Source organism: Lagenorhynchus albirostris, chromosome X (genome assembly GCF_949774975.1).
Source record: "Lagenorhynchus albirostris chromosome X, mLagAlb1.1, whole genome shotgun sequence".
In the NCBI taxonomy this organism is placed as follows: domain Eukaryota; kingdom Metazoa; phylum Chordata; class Mammalia; order Artiodactyla; family Delphinidae; genus Lagenorhynchus; species Lagenorhynchus albirostris.
Genome location: NC_083116.1, coordinates 120,231,301 through 120,255,387, shown reverse-complemented (window position 1 = coordinate 120,255,387; position 24,087 = coordinate 120,231,301).

The window sequence follows — 24,087 nt, the reverse complement described above, 5'->3', positions numbered from 1 at the left end:
TCAAAAGATAGTGGAAACTTCCGAGCATAATGGGATGGTGTAGATGCCTGGAAACTCATGTCAGAGAAACAGGGTAGGTGTTTCCTTGATGATTAGCATCCCCCTCCTCAAATTTACACAGAAATTTTAATAAATAAACGATGACAATCCTCAATTTAGCTACTAAAAAGATAGCTAAATAAAACAACATAATCTCCTAAAGCATTCTAAAACGCTACCCAAACCATCAGTCTTTCTCAGATAAGCTCTGAGTTAAGTGCTCCACTTTGAATTTGAGAGAGCAAAAATATTTTTGTATGTTTGTACAGTTATGAAGGTAATGGTCATTTTCTATCCTGATCAGGTCGAATCCTTCTGATTTGTGTGACCTGTAGAAAAGGTCCTGGTTACCACTTAGATTTTAAAATGCTGCATTTTCTCCCTCAAGCTTCTCATCCACATGCTAATTTCCCAAAAAACTTGGGGCAAAATGAGGAAATTAGACTAACCATCTAGTGCCATGGTTGACAGGTTGGGCTCTAGAGTGAGGCAGCCCTGGTGCCACATACAAGATTTTATGCAAACCAAACTCCCCGAGGCCCAGCTGCTCTATCAGTAAAATGGATACAATAATAGCACTAACTCCTAAGGTTTTTGTGAAGATTAAATGAGATCAAGTATAAGAAGTGTGTAGAAAAGTATCTGGACAAAGGAAGACAGTTCATACAATACTTTAAACCGTTCAAGCATTATCTTTAGCTTCATTTTAATAAAGTTAAACTTAATACCATGGCCATATTTGTAGTAGGAAAGTATGAGATGAAACGTTGAGGGGTGTGTATGTGTTTGTGCATGCACATGTGTGTGTGTGTGGGTGTGTGAGAGAGAGATAGAAATCCTCTCTCTAAACAATTTCTCTAATCTTGTTAAATGTTACTGGATTTTTGGGCTTCCCTGGTGGCGCAGTGGTTGAGAGTCCACCTGCCGATGCAGGGGACGCGAGTTCGTGCCCCGGTCCGGGAGGATCTCACATACTGCGGAGCAGCTGGGCCCGTGAGCCATGGCCGCTGAGCCTGCGCGTCCGGAGCCTGTGTTCTGCAACGGGAGAGGCCAGAGCAGTGAGAGGCCCGCGTACAGCAAAGAAAAAAAAATTTTTACTGGATTTTTGACTACACATTGGGATCACCTGGGGAGCTTTAAATATCCTGAGACCACACCCCAGACCAACTCAATCAAGGACTCTGAGTGTGGAGTCTGAAGCATCAGAATCCGTTAAAGTTCTCAAGTGAACCCAGTGTGAATCCCAAGATTCAGACCAACTGCTCTAAAGTGACCTTTGTCCCGGGGAGTTAGGGGGATGTCGACATTACAGTAGGGCTCTTAGCTGAGAAACAACATGGAATCCAACTCCTCCATCTTCTCACAAAGCCCCTAAAAAACCACCCCAGACTTTATTATAAAATGCCGCTCTTACTTCTGGAATTCCTGTCATTGAGTGACACCACCAGGGTCATGCTACATTTCTTCTTCTTCCTCACTCCTCACTCTTTGAGGCTCCAGGTTCCATCAGCTGGTGTCTATCTGGGTATCTCGTATGCATCTCTCCCACTCTACCACCTCAGCCTCATGCGAGGTTCAGATATCATCCTCTCTGTCTCAGACTGACACGATTATCTCCCAATTCGTCTCCATATCCCTGGTGTGTCCCTCTTCAACTCCTCTTAGTTTAGGTTCCTCAGAAGCACATCCAGAGACAAGGATTGAAAGGCAAGTCGCAGGAAATATCAGTAGGGCAGTAGTTTTAACCCGTAGGGAGCGACAATTTAGTCCCCCAGGGATATCCGGCAATAGATGGAGATATTTTTGGTTGTTACAGTTTGGGGGGGGGTGGTCAACGGACTCTAGTGGATAGAAATCAGGGATGTTGCTAAGCATTCTACAAGGTACAGGACACCCTCCCCTGGGCACACACACAACAACAGTGAGGTATTAGCTCTGAATGCCAGTAGTGCCCACGTTGAGAAACCCTGCAATGGAGAAGTACAGAAGTGAGACAGTGAAGAGAAAGAAGCCCAATAAAGGTACATTATCAAGCTAGTTAGCACTGTGGGCAACCACAGCTCAGTTCTGCCACTTTAGGAGAGAGAACAGACCACACGTCTCAGAGTTATCCCACCCAAGGGGTGTGGGAACTAGGGTATTTAAACAACGTCCTCTGTAAGTCAGTAGTAGCTGCTACAGCAGTGGAACTGTGAGTTGCCTAATTATCCCATACTTCTAGTCTGCTGTACACAGGAGCGGAGAAAGAATACACTTCCATCACTCAGAGAATGCCAACAGGCAGTTGGTAGCAAGTCTACAATGGTAAATTCCAAGATATTGGACTATATGGGTGGAACAGCATCTGCTAAACATCCTTCACATATATGCCACAGGAATCATTCTAGAGCTTAATCAGCTCATTCTTTCATTGGTTTCCCAACATCTTTAAGATAAAAGCCACGTTCTATAACATGATGTATATATAAGACACTTCATGACTGAGCCCTATCCATTCCACTGGCCCTGAATCCGCAGTATCACACAGAATTGGACTTTATGACTCTAGGTTTCACATTAGAATTACCTCTAGAACAGTGATTCTCAAGTTGGATGCATGTTAGAGTTACCTAGGATAATAGGTAATTAGAAATACTTTTACTGAGGCGCCACCCCTAGAGATTCTGATATAACTGACCTGGGGCGTGGCCTGGACATCGGCATTCTTTACAGCTCCCCTGGTAATTCTAAAGTGCAGCTAAGGTTGAGAAACAATGTATTATACTAGAATGCTGTTTCCTGGGGACAGGACTGTCTTATTCACCTTTGTATTCTCCCCATGACCTTCCACAGAGTGAATCCCATAACAGATGGGCAACCAATGTTTGTTGAATAATATAATAAAGAGTAAGAGAGACAAGGCTTGTGTGAAGAGGGGCAAAGCTTAGAATCAACACTGGCTGAGCATCTACTATGATTATTAGTGCTTTACTTGTTTTAGTACTTTTATTCATTGCAGCAGCTTTGTGTGAGATAGGTGTTACTCTGCTTTATTTTTTCAGAGGGGAAAACTGGTATTCAGAAAAGTTAAGTTGACTCACTCCAGATCGGAGAGCAGAGACTTGACTCAAACATTGACCTCCCTGACTCCAGAGACCTGGTCCTTTTCAGTACACGATCCTGTCTGAAATAGGAAATGGGAAGTGGGAATCCCATAAGAGTGTGATTCCTTTCCTATTACAAGGATCTGAATGGAGTTCCCAGGAGACTCCTGGAAGCAGCAGAGAAGCATCAGGAGGCCCCTGTGGTTCTGCTACCGTAAGCCACTCCTACTGACACCCTATGTATTTGAAGGTACAGATTATACATTGAGCACTAGTGCCATGGTAGGCAATGGAAAATCAGAAACCACCGTCTCCAACAGAAGCCACTTCAGCATTACTGAGATATGACCATAGGATCTTCTTTAGTGAAACCCAAGTCTTCTTGTGCAATTGCTTTCTTATGGTTTGGGCCATGGAAAATGCTGGGATGGACCAGTAAGCAAGAGGGAGGCCAAATAAGTCTATGGCTTCAAGCCTGTGAATCAGAAATAATAAAAGGAAAAGCCTCATCAACCAGAAATAAGTTTGCAATGATTGACAGGTAGGCTGAGAGAATGCCTAAATAAACAGGTGATGTTTCCTTTTCGGAACATCAACAGTTTAAAAAATAAAAACATGATGGAGACTGTTATGCCTCTGGCTCTTCCCATTCCAGAAAAGATGGTGAGGAAAAAAGCTACTCATCGGGGTTTCCCTGGTGGCGCAGTGGTTGGGAGTCCGCCTGCCAATGCAGGGGACACGGGTTCAAGCCCTGGCCCGGGAAGATCCCACATGCCGCGGAGAAACTAAGCCGGTGCACCGCAAAAAAAAAAAAAAAAAAGCTACTCATCTACATTCATACAATTAAACTACAGGTTTCTATCAGTCTTGGCATTAATTTTTCCCCCATCACATCCCCAGAAGAATTCATATTAATGGATAGGGCTTGAGTAGCATGGTGCAAGTCAAAAATGTAAACTCTAAGTGTATTCACTGGGTTACAAATTTCCAGCCATTGTTCAATACATTTTGGGGGGAAGGCGAACAACAGTGAAAGGGTGCTGCCTTTGGTTTCAGAGACTAAATATTGTGATGTACAAATGCAGACATTTTGAACAACATAAACAGAGCCTGGCTGTTAAGTGTAATACTGGAAAACACTGCTATACCTTTAAATACAGAGACTTCTCCCCACGGACACTGCTAAGCTTTTCTTCCTACAAAGTCTGGGAAACAAAAGACTCGACATGTCTGAGAGGGACTCAGAAATGCTATGTTCCATCTCCAAATTTCTGTGTCTCCTGACTTGCTGACAAACTTTTGATGATGTGTGAAGTATCAAATCTAAAATGCATGGTGGATTTCACAAATGCAAGGATGCTCTCAATTTGGCCCACTTTCAGGGGAATATATCTATATGAGAGCTGCAAGGGCAAATGGATTTGTATGTGTAATTCAATAATGTTGTGTTACAGAAAGAAATGTAAAGTTTCATGTTATGACACTGTCATTATCTTAATGAAATGAGAAATACAGGGCTTCCCTGGTGGCGCAGTGGTTGAGAGTCCGCCTGCCGATACAGGGGACACGGGTTCGTGCCCCGGTCCGGGAGGATCCCACATGCTGCGGAGCGGCTGGGACCGTGAGCCATGGCCACTGAGCCGGCGCGTCCGGAGCCTGTGCTCCGCAACGGGAGAGGCCACGACAGTGAGAGGCCCGCGTACCACAAAAAAAAAAAAAAAAAAAAAAAAAAAATGAGAAATACAATGTTTAAAAAAAAAGAAGATAAAAAAGAATGTATATATATATATATATGTGTGTGTGTGTGTATAAATGAATCACTTTGCTGTACAGCAGAAATTAACAGAACATTGTAAATCAACTACACTTCCACACAAAAAAAACATTAACACATAACCAAGAAAATGGTAACTTTTAGGTCAATGCATAAACATGTGTCCCAATTCAGCGTTAATTTGTCCATCAGAAAATCCTCACATCTAAGGTTACTTGTCCTGTGCTTGCTGGCCCACTACATACCATGAAATCCAAAGAATTCAGGCATGGTCATCAACACATGTTGGGCTTCCTGATCAGGCTTTCAGTGAAGACCAAACTCTACCCATGTCTCTACTTACGTCTATTTCTGGTGGCAAAATCCAAAGACAAAAATGCTGTAAACAAGTTGTTTAGTCTCTCCCAGCACAAATGGAACACAGAGGACATTTATCATAACAGATATGAATAAATCACTCTCCCAACTGTCTCAGGTAGGCAAGCCAAAAAGAACTTCACTTTCCAGTACTAAAATGTCTGCTATGAGGGATTTCTTTTTTCCCCATTTTCCCAATCTGTATTTTTAATGCTCTTTCACTGAAAGAAAATATCTATGGGAGGTAAGAATAGCAATCAGTCATAAAGTATAAAAGAATACTTATGCTAGAAAATTCTTGGTGTTTGGAGCCAAATTTTTTTTTTTTTTTTGCGGTACGTGGGCCTCTCACTGTTGTGGCCTCTCCCGTTGCAGAGCACAGGCTCCAGACGCGCAGGCTCAGCAGCCACGGCTCACGGGCCCAGCCGCTCCGCGGCATGTGGGATCTTCCCGGACCGGGGCACGAACCCGCGTCCCCTGCATCGGCAGGCAGACTCTCAACCACTGCGCCACCAGGGAAGCCCTGGAGTCAAATTTTTGAAAATTAAATTTCACAGGGAAAATGTGAGTATGAATATAAAAATTACTTTGTTCATTTGTGACACTATTTAAATAGAAAAACTGATGTTTCTAGCCCAATAGATTCTGGAGAAAGGAGAACAGAAGACTCCAGCTTGGTCATTTGGGAACACAAAATCAGTAAGAAAAGGAAAATTGGGAATCAGGAAGGTATTCAGAAAAAAGAGGCTGGGAAGCAAGGCAACATGCCCTTTGGATGCCATTAGCCTACCTGGGAGTTTTGTGGAGAGCACAGGGCTGCCCTTTCCCAAGGACCCACATCACCTCACTCCTTGCTTTCCAACTCTTGTTTTCCTTCTTATCCGGCAAGTCTTTATCTAGTCTGCTTGGCAGGAAGCCTGGCTCTGTCTTCTCACAGTTTATTTTGTCTGTGCTCTGAGTCCTCTCCGGACCTAAGCTTATGAAACTCATTTTTCTTTCTATTCCACACCCCTCGCTGTAACATCCCTTTCCATATGATGTAGTTGCTCAAAGGATCAAGATCGCCAAAGAAGATAAGGAATAGACATGAAAAAGAAGGGGATAAGCTGGGATCCTGGAGCACAGGTGCCTCTGTTAACTCCTATCCCTGGACGTCTGGCCACCGCCTCAATCATGTCCCATGTGAAATCTGAGACTCACTGGATACCCCTGGTCTCTCTCCGGGTCTGTCCCTGGTAGTAAGAAGAAGGGCTTCCCTTGTAAAATTTTATTTATGGATTTATATCTTTGTTGGCTTTTACTGGGATGTAAGAGCTCGCACACTAAGCTGTATAAAGTGTACAAAATGTATCATTCAAAGACGTTTTACCAGTGCATGCACCGTGTGATCACCACCCAAATCAATTTCTGTAACACTTCCAGCACCCCGTGAGGCTCCTTCATGCCCCTCCGCCATCAATACCCCCTTCCCTTCCCACACCCCAGAGCAGGAACCACTATTCTGACTGCCATCACTGTAGCTTATTGTGACCTCATCTTGAACATCACATACAGCTTGCACCCTCTGTCTGGCTTCTTTCATTCACCATAATGTGTGGGAGAGTTATCCATGTGGCTGCATATACGGGCAGTCTTTTTTTTTTTTTTTTCCATTGCTGAGGGGCATTCCATTGTATGAATATGCCACAATTTATTTTCCATTCTACTCCTGATGGACATTTGTGTCGTTTCCAAGTTGCTGCTATTATAAATGAAGCTGCTATGAACCTTCTTGGCCATGGTTTTTTTTTTTTTTTTTTTTTTGATTGGCATAATAAGCATTCATTTCTCTCAGGGATATACCTGGGGGTATAGAATTGCTGGGTCATAGGATAGGCATTTGTTTACAGTTAGTAGACACTACAGGGCTCCCTTCTGAGAAGTTCAGACACCTTTGTACTGAAAGGTTGTATCTCTTTACAAACCTCTGGGTCATTTGACTTCGTAACGCTACTGACAACAGTAAAGACTTAGATAGTTATGGAGAAACCTATTAAATAGAAACCAAGCAAGAGTATCATGCATGTTTCTTCCAGAAAGTAAGCGCTGCTTACTGTCCACCAATGGCACACATCTATAGGTTTATCCCCAAGAAGAAAAATTAGAATCTTAGGCATGGGGGATTTTATCCTCCCCAAATTTCCAACTAATTATGCAGTATACCAAGCTTGTAAACAAGTTCCAGCTACTTGCCAGTTCACCAAGACATTTAATTAGCTGTTTCTGTTCTCATTGCCCTAGTCCCTCTGGAGATACAGAGGTAATAAAATAAATGAATTAAACATTTTTTTAACATTCACTTGGCAACATGTGTCATTCAGCCCGTAATGAAGTGAATGGTTACATCTGAGACTGGCCAGCTTATACATATTTAAATTATTCCCCCCAATCAGTTGTTTCCTAGCACTATGGAGTATAGACTTCTCGCTGATGCTGGTCTCATGTTTACGTATTTGTTTTAGGTTTCTGTAACCCTATGTGGGATGGAGGCAGGAAGGAAGAAAAGGAGGAAGGAAGGGGGAAGATAGAGGGAGGAAGGAAAAAAGGAGCCATTTTTCATGGAGCCGTTTTACACTCACATTCCAGCCCAGGCTGCCTCTATCCTCACTGCATCAGTGTAACGACCCACGTGATCACAAAGGTTGAAAAGACCAAGTTTGTCATTTCAGGTATCCCCTGTCTTTCGAAAATTCCCTTTACGGCCACTTTGCTTTTACAAAAGACCTACAATAGCACCTGTTTTTGCTAACTAAAAGAAATGTGAAGAGGACCTTCGCTTTTACAAGAAAAGGCGAAAACTGAAAATAGCACTCAGCATTTGTTTTGCAAGAAGCTGGTTACAGAGGCAGCGCACATCCCAAGAAGCGAGAGTAGCCCCGCCAAGCTCCTTCCTGGGGACTGAGTTCGGCATCTCAGCATCCAGCTGCCATAGCTTTGACCTGTGTCTGTGAGCACCTGTGCTTTATCTCCCATTTATTTTGTGCATCCCTTAGCAAGATGTGTCCTAAGGTAATTGCTTCTTTATTCCATTTCAGCTTCTCAAAGGTTTCATAGGAATCACTCTACTTTCAAATGGTGGGGGAAACCTGTAATAAACCTTATCCTCAGAAATCTCAATGGCTTTTGACACATTGTGAGCAGAATCACCTCCCCCATGAATTCTAAAAATATTGCTAGATGGATATTAGTCATCTCAAAATATGGAAGAAATACATCAACAGATTAGACAAATACTTGACTTAAATCCTATACATATCCACCCAGGGAAAGTGAAGAAATGTTTCTATGTAGAGGTGGTGTTGATTTTTGCAGGCTCACACTGTTCAACAGATGCAGAAATACAGGAAGCTCATAGAGATAACAGCTGCAACTCACGTAATAAAAAGCGATATCCTAGAAGCTGTGTCAATTTCATAAGCCAAACAACAAGAAATACTATAAGCCAGGTGATTATTACAGCTGGGTTTGCATACGGTAGGATACAGAAAAAAATGTCAAACCATAGGGCTCAGAAAGACTTCAGACATCACCAGAGATGAGAAAATTCTTGGCTGGAAGGTAAAATAACTTGCCTAAGAGAACAGGGAGAAGAAAATTAATAAGAATTGAGCAGCTATAATGCCTATTATATATCACACGTGATACATGTTAAATATTTCTGCATATATGTGGAGGTGTGTGTGTGTGTGTATCCTGCTGTACAGGTATATGATTATTCCCAGCTTACAACCTAAGAGACATTTAACAATAGTTACTCCAGAGAACAGGGGGCAGGACTGGGGTATGTAATATTAATTTTTACTTTATAAACCTATTTATTTTTGAATTGTTTTTTTAAAATGATTGCTGGAGGACAATAATAATGTATTATTTTTAAGGTAAAAAATGAGCTTGAAAGAAAGATACAAAATAAAAAATTGTTAAATTTGCCTATTAAAAAAATCTTCATGGGAAAATTACCAACAAAAGACAGTTTTGTTGAAGATTTTTACATCTACATGCATCAGAGATATTGGCCTGTAATTATCTTTGTTTATAGTATCTTTGTCTGGCTTTGGTAACAGGTAATCGTGGCCTCATAGAATGAATTTGGGAGTGTTCCCTCCTCTTCAGTTTTTTATAAGTTTGAGAAGGATAAGTATTAGTTCTTTATATGTTTGGTAGAATTCCCCTGTGAAGCCATCTGGTCCTGGATTTTTGTTTGCTGGGAGTTTTTTTTAATTACAAATTCAATTTCACTACTAGTGATCAGACTGTTCAGATAGTCTATTTCTAACTGATTCAGTCCTAAAAGGTTGCATATTTCTAGAAATTTATCCATTTCTTCTAGGGTGCCCAGTGCTTTGGCATATAACTATTTGTAGTATTCTCTTATGTTTTTTTTTGTATCTCTGTGGTTTTATTTCTCCTCTTTCATTTCTTATTTTGTTTATTTGGGTCCTCTCTCTTTTCTTCTTGATGAGCCTGGCTAGAGGTTTATCAATTTTGTTTATGTTTTCAAAAAACCAGCGCTTAGTTTCATTGATCTTTTTTTCTATCATTTTTTGGGGTTTTTTTGGGGGGGGACATCTGTATTTTATTTATTTCCTCTTGGATCTTTATTATTTCCTTCCTTCTGCTGACTTTGGGCTTTGTCTATTCTTTTGCCAATTCCTTTAGATGGTAGGTTAGGTTGTTTGAGATGTTACTTGTTTCTTGAGGAAGGCCTGTATTGCTATAAACTTCCCTCTTAGAACTGCTTTTGCTGTATGCCACAGATTTTGGCAAGTTGTGTTTCCATTTTCACTTGCCTTGATGTACCTTCTTCTTTTTTTTTTTTGGCTGAGTTGGGTCTTTGTTGCTGCGCGTGGGCTACTCTTCATTGCAGTGTGCAGGCTTCTCATTGCGGTGGCTTTTCTTGTTGCAGAGCATGGGCCCTAGGCACACGGGCTTCAGTAGTTGTGGCACGCAGGCTCAGTAGTCGTGGAGCACAGGCTTAGTTGCTCCGTGGCATGTGGAAACTTCCTGGACCAGGGGTTGAACCCGTGTCCCCTGCATTGGCAGGCAGATTCTTAACCACTGTGCCACCAGGGAAGTCCTTGATGTATCTTCTGAGTTCCTCTTTGATTTCTTCATTGATCCATTGGTTTTTTAGCAGCGTGTTGTTCAGTCTCCACATGTTTGTGCTTTTCCCATTTTTCTTCCTGTAATCCATTTCTAGTTTCATACCAGTGTGGTCAGGAAAAATGCTTGACATAATTTCTATTCTCTTAAATATCTTTTTTTTTTTTTTTTGCGGTATGCGGGCCTCTCACTGTTGTGGCCTCTCCCGTTGCGGAGCAGCAGGCTCCGGACGCGCAGGCTCAGCGGCCATGGCTCACGGGCACAGCCGCTCCATGGCATGTGGGATCTTCCCGGACCGGGACACGAACCCGCGTCCCCCGCATCGCCAGGCGGACTCTCAACCACTGTGCCACCAGGGAAGCCCCCTCTTAAATATCTTGAGACTTGTTTTGTGACCTAGCATGTGATCCATCCTGGAGAACATCTCATGTGCACTTAAAAAGACTGAATTCTGCTGTTTTTGGATGAAATGTCCTGTAGATATCTACTAAAACCAACTGGCCTACTGTGTCACTAAGACCACTGTTTCCTTGTTGATTTTCTGTCTGGATGATCCACCCGCTGATGTAAGTGGAGCGTTTAAGTCCCCTACTATTATTGTATTATTGTTAACGAAGTGAATATTTTAACGCAGTATTTTGAAAAATCAAAATAAATGCCAAAAAATCCATGATGAAAAAATATCAAAATTTTAAATAAAGACAGGCTGTTGTTTGTCTCATGACCTGTCATATTGGGCTATATTGTTTTTATAGCCTTGGAAGATAGAGATAGTGTCTCCCTCCAGAACAGGTAGCAAGTTTGCTTGCTGTCCAATATAATGAAGATCATGTCTCCATCTGGGGCAAAGTTCAGGCAGGTTTCCTTGCAGCCCATTATAAAATATTTTAGTTTCCAAGATTGCAGTTCTTCAGCCGTGACACAAACCTACTTTGTGGGCAGCATCCACCTGGGCCGCTCCATGTTGCCTTTGTGGGACTTGGCAGGCAAGGGAAAGTGGCACAAACATGAACCTCATGCTTCTTGTTGTGCCGTAAGTAATAAAGATCTTTGTCTCTGACTCAGGTTATTTTGTCCTGATTGCATCCATGAAATCCACGCTAACTTGTTAGGTTGTTAGTAGGGTAAAAATTACAGACCCTTTGCAATTCTTGACAAGAAGAAGGTTTCTTTTCTCCCATTTCAGGAAAAAGGAATAGTTCATGTAAACATTTGGGGTTCCACGAGAAGCAAAAGCTGGGGTTAACTTCAAAGGTAGAGTGCATAAACAGAAATAGCTGGAGATAAAGACAGAGAAGGCGATTGAGGCTGGCCCTTAAAGAGTCTTATGTGCCAGGCAAATGATTTGAAATTTGAGCCACAGGCTTCAAGCAGCCAGGAGAATGTTTCAAGCCAAAATACAAGTTTCACATTTGTTTATTAGAAAGATCACTCAATAGCAAAGTGAGGTGTTGATAGAAGTCAGGAGGAACCATGAGGAGGCTGTTGAAATAGTAATAAAAATAATTAAAAGTGCAAACATGTATTGGTCCCTGAGTGCCAGACACTGTTCAGGATCCCCAGCTAGTGTTATATTCTTTATTCCTGTTAGAAAAGAAATTATTATCTACATTTTATACATGAGGGAAATGAAGCGTACAGAAGTAAATTAACTTGTCCAAGTAAATGGCAGAAACAAGATTGAGATCTCAAGTCTTAAACACAATCTGAATAGGGTTTTGATTAAATATATTCAACTACTGACACTTAAATTCTTATGTGGTGATCTTCTGTCCAATATGGACTATAAGCTCTTTATATCACACTGAATGTTTACTTCTGCCTACATTTACCCCGTAATTTCTAGCTATCTTTGGCCACACTACCTTTCAAGTAAATTTTGTCATACTTATTTTATCTCCTCCAAATACCTTACCTTGTCATTTGATAGGTTAAATTCCCCATAGTTTGATTCTTGCCCATATCAAATCAAATTCTCTGGATCTATTTTTAAAACTTTATTGGCCTTCCTAGTGTGGGAAAACTTTCAAATTGGGTATCAGTGTAAAATTTAATAGCCTGCTGTTTATTCTCTCTTCCAGGCCACTAATGAAGACTTAAAATAAAATTTCTTCTCTTTCTGTGCCATCATGTGTTACAGATTAATGCAATCCTCAGAATGCTAGGAGATTCTATTTTTATTAAGAAATGTAAGTAGAAAATGCTAATTAGGCATGCCTGTAAAAGATTACCAAACCTAACACACATTGATTGTTTCATAAGGATTGTTCTATTAATGAATGATATCAATCATCCTTACGTAATCTGAAATTCCTAGCATAATATGAATGTAAAAATGGAGAAATGGTTTAAAATTCAGTTCATTTTTGTCAACTCATTATGATTACTTTTATTATTTTTTTTCATACAAGAGGAAGTTTCCATGATACAGAACAACCTACTTTAATAAGAAACAAAATGGGGTGGGGGAGGAAAATGAGATGGAGATACTCAAATCTTCATGGAAGAAAATATCAAATGGACTATTTTATGAATACATAACTCCATTTTCTACTTCATGGCTGGGACTGTGAACCATTAGTTTATTTGAGAAATCTGACTATTTGATGTTGGTAGATATTCACTCTTCTTTTATAACAGCTTTATTTAGATACAACGAAATTCACCCCCTTTAAAGTGTACAATGCAGTAGTTTTTAGTACATTCACAGAGTTGTGCAACCATCACCACAATTTTAGAACACTGTCATCACTCCAAAAAGAAACCCCACACCTTTTAATCACCTCTTGATCCCCACATGTCCTTCAGCCCTAGCTAATCACTGCTACTTTCTGCCTCTAAAGATTTGCCTGTTCATGACATTTTATATAAATAGAATCACATAATATGTGATATTCTATGACCAGCTTCTTTCGCTTAGCAGGATGTTTTCAAGGTTCATCCATGTTGTAGCATGTATCACTGCTTCATTTCTTTCTGTGGTAAAATAATATTCCATTGTATGGATGTGCCACATTTTGTTTATTCATTCATCAGTTTATTCATTCATCAGTTGTTTATTCATTCATCAGTTTATTCAATCATCATCACTTCTTGGCTATTATAAATAATGGTGCTATGAACAGTTGTGTATAAATTTTTGTGTGGATGTGTTTTCATTTCTCTTGGGTGTATATGTAGGAGTGGAACAGCTGAGTCAAAAGGCAACTCTGTATTTAACTTTTTGAGGAACTACCATACTGTTTTCCACAGTGGCTGTACCATTTTACATCCCCACCAGCAGTGTATAAAGGTTCCAGTCTTTCCACATCTGTGCCAACATTTGATTTTTCTTTTTATTACACCCATCCTAGTGGGTATGAAGTGGTATCTAATTGTGGTTTTGATTTCCATTTCTCTAATGACTACTGATGTTGAGTTTCTTTTCATGTGCTGTTGCCCATTTGTATACCTTCTTTGAAGAAATGTCTATTCAGACCCATTGCCCATTTTTTAACTGGGTTACTTGTCTTTTTACTATTGAGTTGTAAGAGTTATTCTAGATATAAGTCCTTTATCAGAAATGTGATTTGCAAATATTATCTCCCATTCTGTAGGTTGTCTTTTGACTTTCTTGATGGTGCCCTTTGAAGCACGAAAGTTTTTAACTTTAAGTCTAATTTATCTTATTTTCTTCTGTGTTTGTGCTTTTGGTATCATATCTAAGAATTCACTGGCAAATCGAAGATCACAAAGATTTGCTTCTATGTATTCTTCTAAGAATTTTTCTAGTTTCTGCTCTTACATTTAGGTCTTTGGTCCAATTACTTTTTATATGGTAGGGGTCCAACTTCATTCTGTTACATGGAGCATCCTTGTCAAAAATCACAACACCTACATATTTACTTTTTTTTTTTTTTAACATCTTTATTGGAGTATAATTGCTTTACAATGGTATGTTAGCTTCAGCTTCACAACAAAATGAATCAGTTATATACATACATATATTCCCATATCTCTTCCCGCTTGCGTCTCCCTCCCTCCCACCCTCCCTATCCAACCCCTCCAGGCGGTCACAAAGCACCGAGCTGATCTCCCTGTGCTATGCGGCTGCTTCCCACTAGCTATTTACCTTACGTTTGGTAGTGTATATATGTCCATGCCTCTTTATCGCTTTGTCACCGTTTACCCTTCCCCCTCCCCATAACCTCAAGTCCATTCTCTAGTAAGTCTGTGTCTTTATTCCTGTTTCACCCCTAGGTTTTTCATGACATTTTTTTTTTAAATTCCATATATATGTGTTAGCATACGGTATTTGTCTCTCTCTTTCTGACTTACTTCACTCTGTATGACAGACTCTAGGTCTATCCACCTCATTACAAATAGCTCAATTTCGTCTTTTTATGGCTGAGTAATATTCCATTGTATATATGTGCCACATCTTCTTTATCCATTCATCCGATGATGGACACTTAGGTTGTTTCCATCTCCGGGCTATTGTAAATAGAGCTGCAATGAACATTTTGGTACATGACTCTTTTTGAATTATGGTTTTCTCAGGGTATATGCCCAGTAGTGGGATTGCTGGGTCATATGGTAGTTCTATTTGTAGCTTTTTAAGGAACCTCCATACTGTTCTCCACAGTGGCTGTATCAATTTACATTCCCACCAACAGTGTAAGAGGGTTCCCTTTTCTCCACACCCTCTCCAGCATTTATTGTTTCTAGATTTTTTGATGACGGCCATTCTGACTGGTGTGAGATGATATCTCATTGTAGTTTTGATTTGCATTTCTCTCATGATTAGTGATGTTGAGCATTCTTTCATGTGTTTGTTGGCACTCTGTATATCTTCTTTGGAGAAATGTCTATTTAGGTCTTCTGCCCATTTTTGGATTGGGTTGTTTGTTTTTTTGTTATTAAGCTGCATGAGCTGCTTATAAATTTTGGAGATCAATCCTTTGTCAGTTGCTTCATTTGCAAATATTTTCTCCCATTCTGAGGGTTGTCTTTTGGTCTTCTTTATGGTTTCCTTTGCTGCGCAAAAGCTTTTAAGTTTCATTAGGTCCCATTTGTTTACTCTTGTTTTTATTTCCATTACTCTAGGAGGTGGGTCAAAAAGGACCTTGCTGTGATTTATGTCATAGAGTGTTCTGCCTATGTTTTCCTCTAAGAGTTTGATAGTTTCTGGCCTTACATTTAGGTCTTTAATCCATTTTGAGCTTATTTTTGTGTATGGTGTTAGGGAGTGATCTAATTTCATACCTTTACATGTAGCTGTCCAGTTTTCCCAGCACCACTTATTGAATAGGCTGTCCTTTCTCCACTGTACATTTCTGCCTCCTTTGTCAAAGATAAGGTGACCATATGTGCGTGGGTTTATCTCTGGGCTTTCTATCCTGTTCCGTTGATCTATCTTTCTGTTTTTGTGCCAGTACCATACCGTCTTGATAACTGTAGCTTTGTAGTATAGTCTGAAGTCTGGGAGCCTGATTCCTCCAGTTCCTTCTTTCGTTCTCAAAATTGCTTTGGCTATTCGGGGTCTTTTGTGTTTCCATACAAATTGAGAAATTTTTTGTTCTAGTTCTGTGAAAAATGCCAGTGGTAGTTTGATAGGGATTGCATTGAATCTATAGATTGCTTCGAGTAGTAGAGTCATTTTCACAATGTTGATTCTTCCAATCCAAGAACATGGTATATCTCTCCATCTATTTGTATCGTCTTTAATTTCTTTCATCAGTGTCTTATAATTTTCTGCATACAGGTCTTTTGTCTCCTTAGGTAGGTTTATTCCTAGATATTTTATTCTTTTTGTTGCAATGGTAAATGGGAGTGTTTTCTTGATTTCACTTTCAGATTTTTCATCATTAGTATATAGGAATGCCAGAGATTTCTGTGCATTAATTTTGTATCCTGCCACTTTACCAAATTCATTGATTAGCTCTAGTAGTTTTCTGGTAGCATCTTTAGGGTTCTCTATGTATAGGATCATGTCATCTGCAAACAGTGACAGCTTTACTTCTTCTTTTCCGATTTGGATTCCTTTTATTTCCTTTTCTTCTCTGATTGCTGTGGCTAAAACTTCCAAAACTATATTGAATAAGAGTGGTGAGAGTGGGCAACCTTGTCTTGTTCCTGATCTTAGTGGAAATGCTTTCAGTTTTTCACCATTGAGGATGATGTTGGCTGTGGGCTTGTCATATATGGCCTTTATTATGTTGAGGAAAGTTCTCTCTATGCCTACTTTCTGCAGGGTTTTTATCATAAATGGGTGTTGAATTTTGTCAAAAGCTTTCTCTGCATCTATTGAGATGATCATATGGTTTTTCTCCTTCAGTTTGTTAATATGGTTTATCACATTGATAGATTTGCGTATATTGAAGAATCCTTGCATTCCTGGAATAAACCCCACTTGATCATGGTGTATGATCCTTTTAATGTGCTGTTGGATTCTGTTTGCTAGTATTTTGTTGAGGATTTTTGCATCTATGTTCATCAGTGATATTGGCCTGTAGTTTTCTTTCTTTGTGACATCCTTGTCTGGTTTTGGTATCAAGGTGATGGTGGCCTCGTAGAAGGAGTTTGGGAGTGTTCCTCCCTCTGCTATATTTTGGAAGAGTTTGAGAAGGATAGGTGTTAGCTCTTCTCTAAATGTTTGATAGAATTCGCCTGTGAAGCCATCTGGTCCTGGGCTTTTCTTTGTTGGAAGATTTTTAATCACAGTTTCAATTTCAGTGCTTGTGATTGGTCTGTTCATATTTTCTATTTCTTCCTGATTCAGTCTTGGCAGGTTGTGCATTTCCAAGAATTTGTCCATTTCTTCCAGATTGTCCATTTTATTGGCATAGAGTTGCTTGTAGTAATCTCTCATGATCTCTTTTATTTCTGCAGTGTTAGTTGTTACCTCTCCTTTTTCATTTCTAATTCTATTGATTTGAGTCTTCTCCCTTTTTTTCTTGATGAGTCTGGCTAGTGGTTTATCTATTTTGTTTATCTTCTCAAAGAACCAGCTTTTAGTTTTATTGATCTTTGCTATTGTTTCCTTCATTTCTTTTTCATTTATTTCTGATCTGATTTTTATGATTTCTTTCCTTCTGCTAGCTTTGGGGTTTTTTTGTTCTTCTTTCTCTAATTGCTTGAGGTGCAAGGTTAGGTTGTTTATTCGAGATGTTTCCTGCTTCTTAAGGTGGGCTTGTATTGCTATAAACTTCCCCCTTAGAACTGCTTTTGCTGCATCCCACAGGTTTTGGGTCGTTGTGTCTCCATTGTCGTTTGTTTCTAGGTATTTTTTGATTTCCTCTTTGATTTCTTCAGTGGTCACTTCATTATTAAGTAGTGTATTGTTTAGCCTCCATGTGTTTGTATTTTTTACAGATCTTTTCCTGTAATTGATATCTAGTCTCATGGCGTTGTGGTCAGAAAAGATACTTGATACAATTTCAATTTTCTTAAATTTACCAAGGCTTGATTTGTGACCCAAGATATGATCTATCCTGGAGAATGTTCCATGAGCACTTGAGAAAAATGTGTATTCTGTTGTTTTTGGATGGAATGTCCTATAAATATCAATTAACTCCATCTCGTTTAATGTATCATTTAAAGCTTGTGTTTCCTTATTTATTTTCATTTTGGATGATCTGTCCATTGGTGAAAGTGGGGTGTTAAAGTCCCCTACTATGAATGTGTTACTGTCGATTTCCCCTTTTATGGTTGTCAGTATTTGCCTTACTACATATTTACTTTTAAAGTAAACTACCTATACTTATTTTTCTTTTTTGTCCATAAAGTTTTCTTTCACCTTATTTCTGGTAACATTGATTTTTTTCTTTCCTTCTTCGCTTGTGGCCTTTTAAGGGAAGGAGGCACAATCATGATACATAATTGATCCCTGGCCAATCAAAACATTTCATTTCTTCAACCGCAATGATGGGTTCAGGGATAGGCATGTGACTGAAATGACGCCGATAGTTCCAGTCAGAGTCAATCCCTGGACTTGGTGGGAGCTATGGAAAAAATGTTTTCCTTTGGATTTGAACCTGGGATGATGAAAACGTGGAGTTTTTGACTGCCACAAGAACTCTGGAAATAAAGCCAACACAAAAAATTGTTCAGCCAACGGACAGAAAGAAAGAAAGTCCTAATGATATGACTTGAAGCCCTGGGTCAATCTTTTCCTAGTGCCAGTTCTCTGGACTTTTCAGTTAGGTGACTAATAGGCTTCTTCTTAGGCTTACGCCACTTTGAGTTGGCTTTTTGCCTCTCACAGAAAGAGTCCTAACTGATACATAAGCCAAGTGGCCTTTTAAACACAGAGAGGAAAGAGCTTTTGTCCATCTCTTCTTCCCTATAAAAAGGACAGTGGAAAATCTCAGGGGCTTCGTATGTCCCTTAACAGAGAGAATATAGGCAGGCACCACAGATATTCAGAACCACCATGACTCAAGCTCCTTATATGAAAGCAGATTAATGGTCCTTTAAATTAAAGAGTAGAATTTTGGTTTTCAACGCCAGGTAGTATTTGCATATTTTGCAGAGCGTCTACCACGTGATAGGCTCTTGATAAAGATAATGGATGGGTGAGTTAGTTGAATTAATTAATTGAATCCTCTCTCTGTGTAATTTCTTGGCACAAAGGTACTAATCCCATCCAGTTCTTCCCAGGACCATGACCCTGTATATGGTCCCATTTTGGTTGTATTAGTCAGTTACTGCTGCATAACAAACAACCACACTCATGTGTCTACGAGTTGACTGAGTTTACATGTTCTCGGTTTGCTTCTAATAGGTTGTTCTGCTTCACAGGTTTGCCTTGCTGTGGGCTGGGTTCTGTTCTGCTCAATGTGCCTCATCCTTCAGCCCAGGCTGAAGAGGTAGCAACTTCCCTGGAGAAGCTTTTCTCACGGTGACAGCACAGACACAAGCATGCATGCCCAACTTCCAAGTATGCTTGAACACTTTGCTTGCATCATGCTTGCTAACATCTCATTGGCCAAAGTAAGTCACACGACTGAACACAACATCAACAGAATAGGAAAATGTATTCCTCTAGTGGAGATGGGGAAAAGGAAGACTATGTTATGAACAGTAATTCTACTACAGTGTTGAGAACCATATTCATGTCAAGAGTTAGATAGTTCTTTTTCTTGGGAAAAGACCCACCTTTGATTAAGTCAAATTGTTTCATTCATTTATTTGTTCATTCATTAAAAAACAATTTACTAAAAAAAAACAAAAACAATTTACTGAACATCTACTAATGCTGTATGTGTGTGAAATGGGAAGGCGGAAAGGACTTCTCAGAATAAATCTACAACTATATTCCGAGGTTGACCTTTTTTCTCAAGGACAGTTCCAACACATCCTGTACCATCCTCTCCTGGACAATGATTCAGCATCCTGATGACCCTCAAGGAAGAATATAAGGAAAGCAGGGGAAAACATGGGTGGGATGACAACACGCTTTGTTTCCCCATCATTATACATTTGAATTATCCCAGTGTTGATAAAGCACTACCTAAATTCCCAAACTAAGCCCTTATTGTATTCAACTGTGCTGCCAACATAATCCAGTGTGGCTCCTTTGTGTTCCACAATAAAGAAAGGCTTCCACAAATCCACCCTCTTGCAAGGGGAAGCTGCAAGAGCAGATGTGCGGTCTGGGATGGCTTCCAGGAGTTGACAGTGCTGAGTCGGCAGCAGCTCCTGCTGCCACCAGGAGAGGTCCACCTAATAGATGCAGTCGCCTGTACTCCCACATCTTAACCACTGTTCATGTCCACTGAAGCACAGGGGTTTGACTCTTCTACCTAGCAACTCGTCCTGCAAATCCCTCCTCTGCCATGAAGACTGGAGTTTCCAAATTATGTGCCACTAAGTACATGCTGAATTTGCCTTATACCTGCTTGTGAGGGTCAACTGTTAAAATGTCAGGAATTGAGAATTGTTAAACATAGCCTATATTAGAAATTAAGTTACCTAAACTTGCAATTAAACTATTTTAAAAACAAAGGTAATACTCAAAACTCATCACTTTCTAATTATTTGGTATATTATATGATCATGCTCTTGAGATCCATTACATCTATTCTATCTGTACGTTAGAAATACCATATAATGCGGGGCTACTGCTCCTATCTCTTCCCAATTTTGCATTCAATGACGCTACATCAGTAGCTTGAAAGCTGCCACGGTAGGAGTGTTTACATCACAAGAAAGCAGACCTTTTTAAACATTTTTTTTCCCTAGAGAACTGGTTATTCAATGTTTACAAGCATGTAACTAATGATCTCCATCATCTACTTTACTTAATAAAGGCATATTTATACTTTACAAATATTAACCCCTTTTAATCTTCAGAGCAATCCTATGAAATAGGTACTATTGTTGGCCCTATTTTGCTGAGGCACAGAGAGGTTAAGTGACTTTGCCAAGCTCACACAGCTACTAGGTGGGCATTTTGGTTCCAGGCTCCATGTTCTTAATCACTGTGTGTGCAGCCTTTCCTTTTGTGAAAATACAATACATTCTAGGGAACACTCTACCTCCACCCAGAATTAGAGCTTGAGTTGTTTTCATCATCTCCAATCTCCTTAATATGCTCACCCCTTGGTCCCAGGCCCACTCTGGGAGCCGGCATCAACCTACAGAGTTCAAGGCCCAGATCCAGGTGTGGCCACCTGGGTTCCTACGTGCAGTGGAATTCCTCCACCACCTCCCTCTTCCCCTTCTCATCCCTTGATGTCTGTCTAGTTTGCCAACATTGCTACTTTCTGTTACTTTGACTTACTAGCACTGTGATCCTTGAAAACATGTGAAAACTGCCTGGAGTCTTAGTTTCTCTATCCAGACATTGGGGCTCAGAATGGCTGGTAACATATATGCAAAAACCTTGCTCCGTATCAAACGAATGTGAGCTGAATTTGAATGAGCTCCCGCTCACCTTCACGCCCACTCCCCTCTGTAGCTTGTGCTGCAGGGGTCCATCCTGCTGACTTCACCCTGCCTAGAATGCTTTCTCGAGTCATCAGGAAAGTGATGGAGACCTGCTTCTAGGAAGGATTTCTTAGAGAGTAATAATTCCTGCTAAAATGCAGGATCACTAGATGGGTCTGCATGATCAATAGCAAGCCTTGCTCCCAGCAGGAATTCAATCCATTCTGGCTGCTTCGATGGGGCCTCTGGGGCTTAGACACTATGGAAATGCAATTACTGACTTTCATTTATTGTAGCTCTCTGAGTTCCTGGCTGGCTCAGTCTATCCCCGCCTCTCCAAGTTCCTTCTGCTGCAAATCAGCCTCTTCCTGCCTCTTAGCGACAAAAACTGCCTGTTGGTCTTTCAAGGCTGCAATGCCCCTTTTTCTCACTGTGGGTTTTTGGGTTTGTTTTGTTTTTTGCGGTACGCGGGCCTCTCACTGTTGTGGCCTCTCCCGTTGCGGAGCACAGGCTCCGGACGGGCAGGCTCAGCGGCCACGGCTCACGGGCCCAGCCGCTCCGCGGCATGTGGGATCTTCCCGGACCGGGACACAAACCCGCGTCCCCTGCATCAGCAGGCGGATTCTCGACCACTGCGCCACCAGGGAAGCCTCACTGTGGGTTTTTAACCTCCGATTCAGGGCTCCCTCCCCCGCTGGCCACACACACAATGACTCCCTTGTGTTCTGCTCAGCTCAAACTTGGTAGCCCAGAAAAAGATCTCGGAACAGCTGGAATTAGCTACTCAGCGGGAACTCAAACAGACCAGGACTTGAGCCCCTCAATTCCTCTACGGCACAAGTCAGTGAACTTTCTCTGGAAAGGCAGAGAGTAATTATTTCACGCTCTGCAGGCCACACAGTCTCTGTTCCAACTACTCCACTCTGCTGTTGTAGTGGGAAAACAGCCACAGACAACATGTAAACAAATGGGCGTGGCTGGGCGCCAATCAAACTGTATGGACACTACAACTTGAATTATATATGATGTTCACATGCCACCAATATCATTCTTCTTTTGATTTTTTTTTGAGCTATCAAAAAATATAAAACCCTTCTTAGCCTGTGGGTTATAGCAAAATGGGCTACAGGCCACATTTGCCCCTCGGGCCGTAGTTTGCTGACCCGCTGCTCTGAAGGAAATCTTCAGTGGAGCTGGAGTCTGGAGGGGCTTAACATCGCCATCCCAGGGTACAAGGCATTGGGATTTAACATCTGTGCCTGAGCCAACCTGAGCGGGTGTCCTTATGCATTGGATGGCGTCAGTTTTGGGCAAGTACCTCTTAATGGCCCTTTTAAGTGTTTGAAGGGCAGAGCAGGTATTTTTACCAGATTTAAGTTAATCAGTTAATTATTCTTAAAATGTTTACAGAACAGAGATAGACTCACAGACATAGAGGGCAGACTTGTGATTACCAAGGGGGTAGGCAGGGGAGGGAGAAACTAGGAGTTTGGGGTTAACATATACACACTACTATATATAAAACAGATAACCAGCAAGGACCTACTGTATAGCCCAGGGAACTGTATTCAATATCTTGTAATAACCTATATGGAATAGGATCTGAAAAAAATATGTGTGTGTGTGTGTGTGTGTGTGTGTGTGTGTGTGTGTAACTCGATCACTTTGCTGTACACCTGAAACTAAGACAACATTGTAAATCAACTACACTGCAATAAAAATTTAAAAAAAAAGTTTTACTCACTGGTTGGTCACTGCCAAGCTGCAATCTTAGGGTGGATTCCCTAGAAGTCAAGCCTGAGACAGAGTTTTGGAGGTATGTGACTTATCGAGGAAGAGCTCTCGAGAGGAAGGGAAGGATGGAGACAGGATGGGGCAGGGGGGAACGGAGAGACAGCGCGGGCTTGGCTAGAGACTAGCTTCAATCTGATGCCATGTGAGGCTCCACAGCATAAATAACACCACGGAATTATGCACTCAAGATGCCTAAATAGCACCTTGAGGCAAGGGGACTGGCCTTCTGTGTTCCCCGTGACAAAAAGTCATTAGCTCTGGACCCCCCCCCCGGGCGGGGGAGAGGGCCAGCTTAACTCCTAGGTGAGGCAGCCGCCATTCAATTGAGGACAAATCTTCAGAGAAAGGGGCAGCCGTGAGCTGTTAGGGGTCAAGAGGCACTGCATCTGGGGGACTGGAGCCCTAGCCCAGGAAAAGGGATCTGGCTAGGGCACCTGCAGCGTTACAGCACCAAGAACACATAGGTTGCCTTTCCATCCTGGCTCCTTCCTCGCCACAGACTGCTCTCCTGAAGTTCTCACTGCATCTCCCAGGAATGAGAACGGATGGGCTTGGATGGAAGTGCTGTACCCCTCACACGCCCGAGAGCTGCTGGCTACCTCACCTGTGGGAAGACCTCTCCCCTTCTGAAGTAGGCGGCTCACAGGCCAAGGTGGGGGGAAAATCAATTCTCCATTTCAGCTGCCACTCCTGCCACCCACCGCCAACTTACAGAAGATGCCATGTTGCCCGACCTCCTGCTCCAGCTGTCTTTACTTCCAGCCTTTCCTGGGAGCTGTTTCTAGCCACTCAGCCTAACTCTGAGACACTCAGATGTCTCTCTTAGGTCCCCCATAATGCCTTTTTTGGATGAGTGACTCTTCTGTTTAGCCTCTTATTGGGGACATACTTAATGATTCTCTTGGGAGGAGGGAATGGTTCAGCCACAATGAATGACAGATGCTTAAACTTTTCTTGTAAACAGAAGATGAGTCGAGGTGCCACAGA